General features: G+C 41.2%; 1 long non-coding RNA gene across 7 annotated transcripts in view; it reads left to right on the top strand.

Annotated features, from left to right (window-relative positions):
* LOC144614647 (uncharacterized) overlaps window positions 1-12,601 on the top strand; it is a 77,913-nt gene that overhangs the window by 1,566 nt on the left and 63,746 nt on the right. For 5 of the 7 annotated variants that reach the window (XR_014137332.1, XR_013552588.2, XR_014137333.1 and 2 more), the window contains 2 exons: window positions 260-372; window positions 1,116-2,017. This is a non-coding gene — a long non-coding RNA (uncharacterized LOC144614647). The remainder of the gene's footprint in view (window positions 1-259; window positions 373-1,115; window positions 2,018-12,601) is intronic. The other 2 variants (XR_013552585.2, XR_014137334.1) reach the window with 2 other exon arrangements.

The following is a 12,601-nucleotide window of genomic DNA, read 5'->3' as shown; positions in this document are numbered from 1 at the left end:
AGTCTCGCAAAGTGTGCCTTGATGACCTGAGCTGAAGTCAGGGTCGGCCGCTGGACCAACCGCCCAGGCGCCCCCGCAGCTGTTACTATTTAAAAGCAGAATTTCTAAATATTGAGAGTAACCTTCTTGGTAATGCCTTCAAGGCAGAGACAAAAGGAACTTTTCGGTACGAATATAAAGTAGTTACTCTGAAAATTAAACACCGGTGAGTAAGGAGATGTAGTGGAAGAGGGAGAGAAACATATATTTATTCATTCAGTACAGGTTCCAATGCACATAGTTGTAAGAGAGCCAAACAGAGCTTCAAAGTTCGTTGTGAAAAGCAGCGGCCGCATTCTCCCTTCTTCTCCAGAGCCAAGCACTTTCACCTGGGTAAGCGGATTCTTCAGGTGTTTACCCCAGTTCTCAAAATAACCTGCTTGTCTCCGTGCTCTCTGGTTTCTCAGTTTCAGGCATCACCTACTGACCCTCAGCTTTCTTCTCCCTGATTCCCTGTCCACAAGCATGAGTCTTATCTTCCTCCTCCTTCCAAACTGGTTCTGTTAAGATTTTGCTTAAATCAATATCCAGCGTCTGCACTATTGTAACTATGTAAATACCACACACAGCAGTGGAGTCATGTAGAAAATTGTGATCCCCCCTGCCGCCTTTCCCGGTCTGTTAGTCTTCTCTGGAGATAATTGTCTTAATTCTGTGTTTGCTTGGATTTCTCCGTACTTAATACCGATGCAACCCTCAAAACTTAAATCTTTTTTCAAGAGATGTGTATGAGTGGTGCTTGACCTCTTCCTGAGAAAAGCTCCCCCAGCGCCCTTGAACCCACTTCTGCGCCGGGCTGGGTCTTGACACCCGGCACCCAGCAGTCCTCCTCAAGGACCCTCCCCACCACCCCAGGGATTCCCTCTGCCCCTGTCCTGTGCTGGAGTTCTTATTGCGGGTATCAAAGGCTTTTATCCATTTAGTGTTTATCCTGCCCTTAAACTTGATCAATCAAAGGTCGATCGAGTACAGAATTTTAGGCGAAAATAATTTGCCTGTATAATTTTGAAAGCTTTATTCCATTCCATCTGGCCTTCCTGTTAGTTTTGAGAGTTTAAAACTGGTCTATTTTACAGCTTCCCAGATCGTCTCCTTTCCTGTTCTCAGCCTTGCAGCTTTGTCTTCAGAAACAAAAGTGGTAGGAAAAAAAAAAAAAAAACAAACACAAAAAAACAACAAACCAACCAGAAATGATTTTTGTGGGTTTTTGAGAAGGAACGAAATTAAATGTGCCCAGGGGCCCCTTGGTGGCTCCGTGGGTAAAGCGTCGACTTCAGCTCGGGTCATGATCTCACTTGGTGGGTTCGAGCCCACCTTGGGCTCTGCGCTTTCAATGCAAAGCTCGCCTGGGATCCTCTGTCTCCCCCTCTCTCTGCCCTTACCCCCCCCCCCCCCCCCCGCTCATGGTCTCTCTCTCAAAAATAAACTTAAAAAAATTAAACGTACCCAGTTTGCCATTCTTAACTGGAAACGTAATTTTTTTTACACCCTGGAGGCTCCTCCTAGCGGTCGTTTCGCGGGCTCCCCCTAGCGGCACAGCGCGTCTGGCCGAGCCTGTTGCTCCCGTCAAGCTCAGCCTCTTCTTCGCTTACCACCCCAACCCCCAGGCTGTGACTGCACCCTCCTCCGGGCGCGAACTTTCCCGCACTGCTCCCCACACCAGCTGGCTTGGGGAGACCCTCAGAGCTCCCGGTTCTCAGGGCATGCCCCTCCTCCCGGGGCGAATTATCGGAGGCGGTGGCGGCTCCCTCTGGTGACACCTCTGCTGGTGGAGCGATGCCCTGGGGCAGTCCCTCTGGTCTTTTCAGCTCGCTTCCCTCCCCGCCCCGTGAACACGCTCGGGCAAAGGTGACCAGGGCTCCGGCTTTCTTGGCCTGCTGGCTCTGGGGACGAGCCTGTGCCCTCTGGCTGGACGGAGGGAGGGAGGCCCTGACTTCTCGGCGGGGCCCGCCGGGAACCGAGTCCCTGCAACGCGGAGGTAGGGACTTGAGCAACACTAGCAGCCTGCCCCTCCCGGGGAGACACCGCAGCCCTTGGCTGGGAGCTGGGGGCCGGAGGGTGACTCCCGTGTCCTTGGCCACCTGCTCTGGGAGGGGGGAGCTTCCCTCTTGCTGAACTGGTGGGAAGGGAGCAGTAGCTATGGCTCAAGTCAGATTTTAGTAACTTTTCTTGAGTGAATGTTTCTCCATCTGTTGTGTGTCCTCACGACGACGGTTTCCGAGACTTTACAGGAGGGTTTTTGTTGTTGTTTTGAAGTTTTAGCAGTTATGGTATTCTCGGAGGGGGGAGGGGGGGAGTAGATGGAGGGGCTTCTGGGGCTGCTGTTCTAGAACTGGGTGTCTGCCCCTTGTTTTTTAAAGGGAAAATTTTGACTGAATAAAATCTAAGGACATTTAAGTATTGAAGAATACATGAACAAATCTGAAATGGCAACATTTCAGAAAATTACAAAGTAAGAAACAAATGGTTGTAACTCACAAGTCCTTTCGTCTGTGAATTTAGAACTTTGATAAAAATACTGATAGGTTTAACTGTGATGCCTGTTGTTTGGGTTTTTCAATTTGTTAAAACTAATAATACCAATAAAAGTTTATTGAGGTTACTATTAAGAAGCTACTTTTACAGATTTCTAATAGTATATTGAAATAGTCTTTTCTTTTTTTCCAAATATCCTGCCTGGTTTTGTTAAAATGTTAGTGATGGTTTAAGTAATAGTAAAAAATGCAGTATTTATATCCTTTCATTGTAGGGGACACAATGAAATGGAACTAATGTATCATAATGAAGTTAAACCCATCTATATTAATTCTTTTTAAAGATTATTTATTCATTTTGAGAGAGGGAGAGAGAGAGAGACTGCGAGCAGGGGAGGGGCAGAGAAAGAGGGAGAATCTGAACTCTGTCAGCACAGAGCCCATGCGGGGCTCGAACTCATGAATCTGCGAGATCATGACCTGAGCTGAAATCAAGAGTTGGATGCTTAACCACCTGAGCCGTGTAGGTGCCCCAAAACCCATCTATATTTAAAATGCTTTGAGGAGTTATAATTCTATCAAACATCAATAAGAACAAACAAAAATCAAATAGCAACAGTGAAAGTGTTCAACAGAGGTAAATCTAAATTGCTTTTTTTATGTTTTTTTCCCCAGTTTTACTACGATTGACAAATAAAAATTGCATATATTTAAAGTGTACAACATGATAATTTAGTATACATACACACTGTACAATGATTACCACAATCAGGTTAATTAAGATATCCATCACTTCACTTATTTTTTTTGTGGTGATAACACTTGAGATCTATTCTCTTAAGCAAATGGACAGATGAATGAAGAAAACATGATTATATGTATATATATGTGTGTATATATATATGATTATATGTGTATATATATATAAATCACATTTGTATATATATATATACAAACGTGATTATATGTATATATATGTGTATGTATACACACACACACACACACACACACACAGGGATCTCCCTTGCCTGTAGGCTTGCTTGAGCCTGTGTTTGGTCAGTGCAGACAATATATATTATATACCCTTATATATATATTGGGCTATCACACAGCCATGAGAAAGAAATCCTGCTATTTGCAACAATGTGGATGAAACTGGAGAACATTATACTAAGTGAAATAAACCAGACACAGACAAGTACCGCATGATGTCACTCACATATGGACTCTAAAAAAAAATCAAACCTACAATAATGTAGAATATAGTTGAGTTTATCAGAGGCTGGTTGAGGGGAAAAGGGGAGATAGTTGATCAAAAGATACAGTCTTTTAATTTAGAAGATGAATCTGGAGACCTACTGTACAGCCTGATTAGAGTTAATAACTATGTATTGTGTACTTGAAATCTAAATTACTTTTGAGGAGACAAAAAACCCCAATGTCTTGCAGTGGGTGTGGATGTTCAGGGGCAGCTGCATTGACCTCTGAATTACACCTGCATGTGAATCTGGGTCCCTATGGAGTAACTGTCCTCTTTTCCTTGAAAGGGGAACTGTTATCATCTGGGTGATTATCTCTAAAGAGAGCAGGTAAACCTCATTCTCAGCACAGTTTCAGTGAGAGAGTTTATGGGCTCCTTTCTCATTTACAGCCTGTGTTGTTCATGGGTAATACTTTCAAGGTTTTTGTTTTTGTTTGTTTTGCCTTTGAGTCCCCACACTTTTCGTTCCTTATCTTCTTGGAAAGCAGGCTTAGGTTTTGTTATTGATGAGTGTTTTCATCCAAGCATCCATTATTTCCCTCTGAAGTTGTTCTACGTTTTCTTCTGAGATGCCTTTAGCATTAGTTAGTTGGGACTGGAAGGGTTTCAATCCCTCTTTGACTGATCATGTCTGTTCTTAAATTTTTTTTTTTTAATAAAAAAATTTTTTTTTAACATTTATTTATTTTTGAGACAGACAGAGCATGAACAGGGGAGGGTCATAGGAAGAGGGAGACATAGAATCTGAAACAGGCTCCAGGCTCTGAGCTGTCAGCACAGAGCCCGACGCGGGGCTCGAACTCACAGACTGTGAGATCATGACCTGAGCCGAAGTCGGACACCCAACCGACTGAGCCACCCAGGCGCCCCTGTCTGTTCTTAAATTAAGATGAGCCATTATCACCCAGTAACATGACAGTTTGGGGTTTCTTTTTGATTGTTTTTTCAAAGGTGTCCTCAAGTGAAGAGGTCAACCCATTCACATTTCTCTTAAGTGTTGCCAAACACAGAGTTTGTACCTTCAGAGGACTGGCCTTTATAAGAGGTGACCTGCGAGATCCATAGACTTGTATAAATTCATTTTAGTCTTTTCACTGACATAACGATATTCTTTAACCAAGACAGAAGAGCATTCGGCTACCTCTTTATTCCTCCTTAAAGTATGTTGGCTTCTTATCAAAAAGTAAAAAATCATAGCAGCATATACTGAAGGGAAACCCAAAGAGCTTTGTCTCAAGTAGTCTGATACTACCACCAGAGCCCTGCTCTAGGACCAGAGTGGAAAGATATTTCTGTGGCAGTCCAAAGGCCCTGCATGACTCCAAAGGCACTGAAGCTTGGTTGCTGGCAATTGGTATCCGGTGGACCACAACTATCTGCTTGGAACCCTGTGGACTGTTGTATTTCTTTTTATTTTTTATTTCTTTTTAATTTTTTTTGGAGAGTGTGAGCGGGGGAGAGGGGCAGATGGGAGAGAGAGAATCTTTAGCAGGCTCCACGCCCAGTGCGGAGTTCTACACGGGGCTTGGTCCCACGAGCCTGGGGTCATGACCTGAGCTGAAATCAAGAGTTGGACAGTCTACTGACGGAGTTTCCTAGGTGCCCCTGGAGTGTTCTATTTCTAAATTATTTTTTAACGTTTATTTTTGAGACAGAGAGAGACAGAGCATGAACAGGGGACGGGCAGAGAGAGAGGGAGACACAGAATCTGAAACAGGGTCCAGGCTCTGAGCTGTCAGCACAGAGCCTGACACGGAGCTTGAACTCACGGACCGTGAGATCATGACCTGAGCCAAAGTTGGACGCTTAACAGATCAAGCCATCCAGGCGCCCCTGGAGTGTTCTATTTCTAAAACAAACTAGAGCCTGGCAACCTAGGCCAGACTACCGGTAGGGAGGGCAAGTGAGGCCTGGTTGAATAAAACACTACGCCCTAATAAAACAAAGTACACTCTTTGTTCACTGCTGCACACACAGAAAGCGTATTTCTATTGTGCTGATTGCAGCCAGAAGAGACTAGCCCATGAATTTTTGCCTCTCCTGACACTACGTAAAACCTAGAGGATTAAAGTAGCTTCGTGCCATAACCTACATTCTCTGCATGCAGGTGTGTCACAGCACAATAGTGAGACATGCCCACATTCTGGGGTGAGCCTCCTTCTGAGTTAGTTTCCTTCTGCAGCCTTGAAGGCAGATCCTACTTATCAAGGTTACAAGGATCTCCCTTCCCTGTAGGCTTGCTTGAGCCTGGGTTTGGTCAGTGCAGACAAGCTGGGTCAGAGAAGTGAAGGGCCTCGCCAGAGGTGCTACTTCACCGATAAGAACTCGGGAGACATCAAGGAAAACTGTTGACGTCTTAACATTTCATGTATTTTCAGCGGAAACTTGCTGTAGTTCAATCCAAGTGCCCTTAGCGAGGTGACTCAATGACCCAGGCTCCTACCATCATGTGGCCCTGCCACCGTCAGCACAGTCATCTTCAGAACCGTGATTGCCTCTGTGGAGGGAGTACATCATTCTATCAGCTGGATTTGCCATCTTTTGTTTCTTTAAACAAAATCGTACTCTCCTCGTATCTCTCTAGCAGATTCAGGCCCAGAGCCTCTTTTGTCCATACCCAGGACTCTGCCATGAGCAGTTCTCTCCACACAGCCTTTGTTCATAGGAGAAAGAACAATCAGCAGAGACTGATCTGGAAATCCTGCCGCATCAGGGTTTGGTTCACCTAAGAATGTGGAGAATAGAGGCTCTTACCAGGCTTGGAGGTGGGGGCGAAGATGGTCAATGTTTGGTAGAGTGATGACTGTTTCTTTGTTTATAATTTATTTGAAAGAGAAATCACAAATTAAGCGTTTATAACATGTTTCTAAAAGTAAAGAATTCAGCCATGGTACAGAAGATCTTTATTATGGAAAAAATTACTTAAGCAAATCTGTTTTATATGCAGAAAGGGTATTCGCTCTTCTGGGATACAAGTGAAATATAACTTATTTGGTGGTGATAGGCAGATCATTCTTATTTTTTAAAATGCTTGTTTTGAGATAGAGCCTGCATGTACTAGTGGGAGAGGGGCAGAGAAAAAAAGGAGAGACAGAATCCCAAGCAGGCTCTGTATTGTCAGTGTAGATCCCAGTGTGGGACTCGATCTCATGAAATGCAAGATCATAACCTGAGCTGAAACCTAGAGTCAGACACTTAACTGACAGAGTCACCCAGGCGTCCTCAGATCATTCTTATCTTAAGCCTCATGAGTACAGAACAATTTAATGATGTCAGGATGAAGCCCCAGACTCAGTGTGTCTTTTGTTTCATCTGATCAAGCCCTTCTGCCTGAGTCAGTAGTATCAGTGCCGTCTCCAGAAGCCCAGCTCCATGGGCATGGGGAGTCAAAGACAATACAGTCTGGGTCACATTTGCCAGAGAGGATGGGGTCACAGTAGACACTCAAAAGCATTTAGCCCTCCTTTCATAGAAGCCTCAATTTTTAAAGGGTTTTTGTTTGTTTTTGATGGACCTAGAATTCCAGGTTGTCCGTTTTCCTTCTTTAAAATTGCAATTCCATTTTCTTCTGGCTTCAATAGTTTTGGTAAAGAAATTAAATCTAATTCTCATAGTTTTCACTGGAAGGAAATGTGGCTTTTCCCCACCCTCTGGCTGCTGTCACAATGTTTCCTTTATCTTTGGTTTTTACCAGTTTGACGATGATGCATTTGAGTTTGATTTTCCTCATATTTAGCCTCAGCTCTGCTGAGCTTCCTTTTGGCAGCTTTCTTCAAACATTGCATATCTAACTCTCTTCTTCTGGAACTCAGTTACACATGTTAAAACTTAAGAGACTGTATATCCCAAATCTCTCTTACCCTCTATTCTGGTGTTTTCTTTCCTTTTCTTTTTAAAAATTTGTTTATTTGTATAAGATGCATTCTGAATAGGTCTTGTTGACGAGTCTTAAAACTGATTTGGTCTTCTGCTGTATCTAGTCTGCAGTTAAATCCATGTAATAAATTATTAATTTCAGATATATTTTGCAGTTCTAGAATGTCAATTTCTTTTTTTTTAATTTTTTAAATGTTTATTTATTTTTGAGACAGAGAGAGACAGAGCATGAACAGGGGAGGGTTAGAGAGAGGGAGACACAGAATCCGAAGCAGGCTCCAGGCTCTGAGCTGTCAGCACAGAGCCCAATGCAGGGCTCGAACTCACAGACTGTGAGATCATGACCTGAGCTGAAGTAGGATGCTTAACAAACTGAGCCACCCAGGCGCCCCTAGAATGTCAATTTATTTATTAAAATAAAGCCTAATTCTGTGTTGAAATGCTCCATGTTTTCATTGTTTACCTTTTCCTGTATAATTTTTAAATGATCATTTTGAGGTCTTTTCTGTTAACTCCATTTACTGGATTATCTCTGGGTCTGCTTCTGTTGTCTGTTTTCTCACTTGACTATTGGTCACTTTTCCTTTCTTTTTTAATGTCACCTAATTTTTAATTACATGTTAGACATGGTGTTGATACATTATAGAAGGGCTGGACTATTGTTATCTTCTAAAGAATAGTTTTGTTTTGGAAGAATTTATATTACTAGCAGATTATCTTGTTGGGGTTCTATTTGAATCTTTGTTAGAATGTTCTATTCCAGTTTTGTCTTTAGTCCTAGGATGTAGCCCTTGCTCCTATGCATGGTCTTTATTCACAGGGCATAGTTTTTCTGGTTCCAATTTGATGTTGGGGATGCTCACTAAGGTTTCTGTACTCTGGTTGAGTTGAAACTCCTGGGAAGAGTCTTCCCAGGACTCTTTCCTACTTTGCTTACCATACTTTTGCTTTTACATAATCATTTTCGGATATGGTCAAAGACCTGAGGAGAACTTCTACATAGATTTTGGGGGCTATTTTTCTGTGGTTTCTTCTTCTTCAGTACCCTGCCTCCAAATTTCAGCTATTGCAGCAGGTTCAAACTCTGATCACTATTTAGTCTGGTCAGTAAGACTGTTGGGTTCCACTTCTCTGAACTACAGTTTAGAAAATGACTCTAAGGGAGAAAGTTGGAGTGAATGTAGGGTTTATCCCATATATTCCTTCTCACAAGCGTTTCAGTCCTGTGCTATTCACCATATATTGCCTGAAATCAATTATTTCATATAGATGGTCTGGCTTTAGTTTATAGAGAGTGGGTTAATGCATTACCAGCTATCCTGTAATGGATGAAAATAGACACCTTCATTTATTTTTATAAATAAAAAGCAGTATAAATGTTTAAGGTTCTTCCATGTCTTTTCATCGCTTGATAGCTCATTTCCTTTTAGTGCTAAGTAATTCATTGGCTGGATGTACCATAGTTTATTTACCATTCAACTACTAAAGGACATCTTGGTTTCTTTCAGTTTTTGGCACTTATGAAACTGCTATTAACATCTGCAGTAGTTTTTGTGTGGACATAAGTTTCAATCCTTCAGGTGAATACCAGGGAGTGTGATTGTATGGTAAGAGTATGTTTAGTTGTGTAAGAAACTGCCAAACTGTCTTACAAAGTGGTGGTACCATTTTTCATTCCATACACTGTTAGGAAATATTCTCTCTGCTTCTATCTTTTGTTAGCGATTATAGAGATTTCCTTAAAATTTTTGTAGAATTCATCAGTCTAATCTGGTCTTAGTGATTTCTCTTTTGGCAACTTATTTATTGATTCCTTTTCTTTAATGGATATAGGCCTATTCGGCTAGTCTATTTCTTCTTGTGAATTTTGGCAGAATTGGTCATTGGTCTCTTTCAGAGAATTGGTCTATTTCATATAGGTTATCCAATTTGTGGGTACTGAGTTGTTCATAATATTTTTTTAATTTTTATTTATTTTTTAAATTTTCATCCAACTTAGCATATAGTGCAAGAGTGATTTCAGGAGTAGATTCCTTAATGCCCCTTACCCGTTTAGCCCATCCCCCCCTCCCACAACCCCTCCAATAACCCTCTGTTTGTTCTCCACATTTAAGAGTCTCTTATGTTTGTCCCCCTCCCTGTTTTTTTTTTTTTTTTGCTTCCCTTCCCTTATGTTCATCTGTTTTGTGTCTTAAAGTCCTCATATGAGTGAAGTCATATGATATTTATCTTTCTCTGACTAATTTTGCTTAGCATAATACCCTCTAGTTCCATCCACATAGTTGCAAATGACAAGATTTCATTCTTTTTGATTGCTGAGTAATACTCCATTGTGTGTATGTGTGTGTTATATATATGTGTGTGTGTGTGTGTGTGTGTGTGTTATACAACACACACACCACATCTTCTTTATCCATTCATCCATCAATGGACATTTGGGCTCTTTCCATACTTTGTCTATTGTTGATAGTGCTGCTATAAACATTGGGGTGCATGTGCCCCTTCAAAACAGCATACTTGTATCCCTTGGATAAATCCCTAGTAGTGCAATCCTGGGTTGTAGGGTAGCTCTATTTTAATTTTTTGAGGAACCTCCATACTGTTTTCCAGAGTGGCTGCACCAGCTTGCATTACCACCAGCAGTGCAAAACAGATCCTCTTTTTCTACATCCTTGCCAACATCTGTTGTTGCCTGAGTTGTTAATGTTAGCCATTCTGACAGGTGTGAGGTGGTATCTCATTGTGGTTTTGATTTGTATGTCCCTGATGATGAGTGATGTGGAGCATTTTTTCATGTGTCGGTTGGCCATCTGGATGCCTTTCTTGGAGAAGTGTCTATTCATGTCTTTTGCCCATTTCTTCTCTGGATTATTTATTTTTTGGGTGTTGAGTTTGATAACTTCTTTATAGATTTTGGATACTAACCCTTTATCTCATATGTCCTTTGCAAATATCTTCTCCCATTCTGTCGGTTGCCTTTTAGTTTTGCTGATTGTTTCCTTCGCTGTGCAGAAGCTTTTTATTTTGATGAGGTCCCAGTAGTTCATTTTTGCTTTTATTTCCCTTGCTTCCAGAGACATGTTGAGTAAGAAGTTGCTGCAGCCAAGATCAAAGAGGTTTTTGCCTGCTTTCTCCTTGAGGATTTTGATGGCTTCCTGTCTTACATTTAGGTCTTTCATCCATTTTGAGTTTATTTTTGTGTGTGGTATAAGAAAGTGGTCCAGGTTCATTTTTCTGCATGTCGCTGTCCAGTTTTCCCAGCACCACTTGCTGAAGAGACTATCTTTATTCCATTGGATATTCTTTCCTGCTTTGTCAAAGATTAGTTAGCCATACGTTTGTGGGTCCATTTCTGGGTTTTCTATTCTGTTCCATTGATCTGAGTGTCTGTTCTTGTGCCACTGCCATACTGTCTTGATGATTACAGCTTTGTAATACAGCTTGAAGTCTGGGATTGTGGTGCCTCCTGCTTTGGTTTTCTTTTTCAAGACTGCTTTGGCTATTCGGGTGTTTTTCTGGTTGCATACAAATTTCAGGATTGTTTGTTCTAGCTCTATGAAGAATTCTGGTGTTATTTTGATAGTTATTGCATTGAATATGTAGATTGCTTTGGGTAGTATTGACATTTTAACAATATTTGTTCTTCGTATCCAGAAGCATGGAATATTTTTCCATTTTTTGTGTCTTCTTCAATTTATTTCATAAACTTTGTATAGTTTTCAGTGTATAGGCTCTTCACCTCTTTGGTTAGAGTTATTCCTAGATATTTTATGGTTTTTGGTGCAATTGTAAATGGGATTGATTCCTTGATTTCTCTTTCTGTTGCTTCATTGTTGGTGCATAGGAATGCACCGGTTTCTGTGCATTCATTTTATATCCTGCAACTTTGCTGAATTCATGGATCAGTTCTAGCAGTTTTTTGGTGGAATCTTTTGGGTTTTCCATGTAGAGTATCATGTCATCTGTGAAGAGTGAAACTTTGACCTCCTCTTGGCAAATTTGGATGCCTTTTTATTTCTTTGTGTTGTCTGATTGTTGAGGCTAAGACTTCCAATACTATGTTGAATAACAGTAGCAAGAGTGGACATCACTGTCTTGTCCCTGACCTTAGGGGGAAAGCTCTGTTTTTCCCCATTGAGGATGATATTAGCATTGCGTCTTTCATATATGGCTTTTATGATCTCGAGGTATGATCCTTCTATCCCTACTTTCTTAAGAGTTTGTATCAAGAAAGATGCTGTATTCTGTCAAATGCTTTCTCTGCATTTATTGAGAGGATCATGTGATTCTTGTCCTTTTATTTATGTGATGAATCACAATGATTGTTTTGCAGATATTGAACCAGCCCTGCACCCCAGTCATAAATCCCACTGGTTGTGGTGAATAATTTTTTAATGTATGGTTGGATCTGGTTGGCTAATATCGTGTTGAGGATTTTTGCATCCATGTTCATCAGGGAAATTGGTGTATAGTTCTCCTTTTTATTGGGGTCTTTGTCTGGTTTTGGAATCAAGGTTATCCTGGCTTCATAGAAAGAGTTTGGAAGTTTTCCTCCATTTCTATTTTTTGGAACAGCTTCGAGAGAATAGGTGTTAACGCTTCCTTAAATGTTTGGTAGAATTCCCCTGGAAAGACATCTGGCCCTGGACTCTTGTTTTTTGGGAGGTTTTTGATTACTAATATGATTTCTTTACTGGTTATGGGTCTGTTCAAATTTTCTATTTCTTTCTGTGTCAGTTTTGGTAGTGTATATGTTTCTAGGAATTTGTCCATATCTTCCAGATTGCCCATTTTATTGGTGTATAATTGCTCATAATACTGTCTTGTTTTTATTTCTGCTGTGTTGGTTGTGATCTCTCCTCTTTCATTCTTGATTTTATTTATCTGGGTTCTTATCTTTTTCTTTTTGATCAGATTGGCTAGTGGCTTATCAATTTTGTTAATTCTTTCA

Source organism: Panthera onca, chromosome A2 (genome assembly GCF_046562875.1).
Source record: "Panthera onca isolate mPanOnc1 chromosome A2, mPanOnc1 haplotype 2, whole genome shotgun sequence".
In the NCBI taxonomy this organism is placed as follows: domain Eukaryota; kingdom Metazoa; phylum Chordata; class Mammalia; order Carnivora; family Felidae; genus Panthera; species Panthera onca.
The sequence above is the reverse complement of the archived record's forward strand: the minus strand, read 5'-3'. Positions and strand labels throughout refer to the sequence as shown.